The sequence below is a fragment of the Pteropus vampyrus genome, unplaced genomic scaffold (genome assembly GCF_000151845.1).
Source record: "Pteropus vampyrus isolate Shadow unplaced genomic scaffold, Pvam_2.0 Scaffold140, whole genome shotgun sequence".
Classification (NCBI taxonomy): domain Eukaryota; kingdom Metazoa; phylum Chordata; class Mammalia; order Chiroptera; family Pteropodidae; genus Pteropus; species Pteropus vampyrus.
The window spans coordinates 3,670,280-3,673,051 of NW_011888921.1; positions in this window are offsets into that span (position 1 = coordinate 3,670,280).

The following is a 2,772-nucleotide window of genomic DNA, read 5'->3' on the forward strand; positions in this document are numbered from 1 at the left end:
GATGTGTATTTTTCTTAAAAGTAATTCACATTATCCTAAATCTTAATATATTAAGACATTTTAAACCAAGCATATTTCGAAATGCTCTATATTGAATAAGCTCATTTTTTGTCTTTTTAAATAGTTCCCATACACTAAGCATTATAGGAGATATGTTAGATAGATTCTAGGAAACTAAGCATGATTCTTAAAGTTGACTGTTTTATCTCATTCTATGCTTTTCCCCTCTGGTAAAACTTTTTTAGTAATTTCTCCCCAATAATAATGCAAATGGCTAGCACTTATTGAATAATACCATATTCCCAGCAATGTGCTGTGCTTCACACACATTTCATTTAATCCTTACCACAGTCTTACCCATTAGGCTCTCTTGTTATCTCTTTCTACTGAATGAGAAAACAGAAACTTAAAAATGTTAAGTACTTTGCCCAGACCTCACAACAGGTCAATGACACACAATGTTTCAAACTCAGGTCTGCTGGAAGCCAGGACCCCAGTACATTACTGACTATGATGCAGAAATAAATAGCCCATAGAAATGTGTAGGAGAGATGTTGTTCAGTATCTCCTGAGACAACTTCCTACTCCTACATTTATTCCTTCCATCCCCATCTATCTCCCCTACTTGATTTATATAAGGGAGTATTTCTCCAGGCAAAGAACACTTTCTTCTGACCTATAAGAGAAAAAGAACGGAAAAACAGCTCATGTTTTCCTTTGGGTTGGCAGATATTTTCCAACAACCTTTATCTGCAGTTTTAACAACAAAAAAAATGTGGCAAACACTGAGCTATGTCCATCTGGCACGACCTCTCAGAAAACCATGTCTCCATTTCTACCCTTTAAAGCAATTTCTCTTTTGTGTGGATGCTGGCGTCATGCAAAACTGGGGTATCTTTGACACTGTCACTTTACAGATATACCGTATTTTTCCAGCTGCTAATCTTAGATGTGGAAATAATGATCTTGAGCTTCATTTCCCCCTCTATTAGAACTGAACCCTGTAATTTTGCTCATCAGATTTGCAAATGAAGGTTATCTTATACTGTTTAGCTTGGTTAAACGTTATCACCGTGGGTGGTTATGCACCTCCTGTCATGCTGATGAGAAGCCTGCCTTCCTGACTGTGTTCACCGAGGCCTCCTGCTGAAGGAGAGACTGTGCAAAAGGCACTGGAAATCAATGGGACGAGGACAGCAGGAATCAGAGCACTCAGCTTACAATGTCTCCACTTCCGTGTGGTCCTTATTATGGTGCTGTACAGATTACAAAGCACTTTCACAAATATTATCTTATTTAGCTTAATAAGCACAACCACCCTGTGAAATAGATTTTATTACCCTCATTTTCTACGCTAGGAAACCGGGCTCTATTAAGGGGGAAATATTTGATTTAAATGCGGTTTTCCAACTGGAAATCCAGTGTAATTTCAACAGGCCGGAGCTCACCATGTATGAAGGATTGTGATGGAAACAGGTGTTAGGTGCCTCAGACATTCCTGTGTTCCTTCCTCCACCCCCTGACTTGTTGCTCCTCTAATCTCAGCTCTTTTACACCCCTCATTCTTTGTGCTACTGCTCGCACACATCAGCCACATTCAGGCCTCAGCTCCTGCAATTCTCCTCCCCAGATAGCGACACGGGTCATTCACTCACTTCCTTCAGGTGTCTGCTCAAATATTACCTCATCAGAGAGATCATCCCTGGAAACCCTAGGGACACTAGTGGTTCTCACTACTCCCTCTCTCCTTTAGCACCGTGCACCAAGGATGGGGCGAAGTGCTCTCAGGCACAGACCGACGATAAGAAAGCAGACTAAAACTCAGTCTGCTTTTTATGATCACCACACGCCAGCAATTCTAAACGACATTGGCGGTGGAATACCTTTCTGAGAAAAAAACAAAAACAAACTAAGTTCTAAGCGATTGCTGTGATTTCTTTTGAGTTATAAAAATCTGTATGTTGACTTGAAATGAGTACATTATTACTTATTCTTTAACAAACATGGTGTTCTACTTGGAAGTTAACTAAGAGAACTCTAAGCTACACAGTTGGCCCCTGACACGAGTAGACAGAGCTATACAGGTTTGTTTGTAAGTACTACAGTAGTTCAGAGTCGTTTGAGCTTGCTTTGGGTGTAGTCGGCAATGCCAACCCTTGTGGTATAGACATATCCCCATGTAAAGATCAACTATGGGCAGTGATAAACTGACAAATTTAGCTACCATAGCCCCTCTTATCTGAGGGTTTGCATTCCATGGTTTGGCTTTCTGCAGTTTCAGTTATTCATGGTCAACTGTGGTCTGAAAATATTAAACGGAAAATTCAAAAATTAAATTGCATGCCTCTCTGGGTAACGAGATAAAGTCTCATGCCATCCTGCTTTGTCCCACTCGAGATGTGAATTATCCCTTTGTCCAGTGTGTCCATGCTATGTACACTGTTCACCCAGTAGTCACTTAGCAGCCTTCTGGATTATCAGATCAGCTGTTGAGGTATTACAGTCCTTGTGTTCAAGTAACATTTCTAAAACTTTTATATTTTATATTGTTTATTCGTTCTATTTTATTATTAGTTATTGTTGTTTATCTCTTACTGAGACTAATTTATAAATTCGACTTTATCATAGGTATGTATGATAAAAGTATATACAGAGTTCAGTACTATTCTCAGTTTCAGGAATCCACTGGAGATCTTGGAACGTGTTTTCCATGGATAAGGGAGACTACCATGTATATTCTATTGAACATAAGTATGCAAAAAAGACCCATTT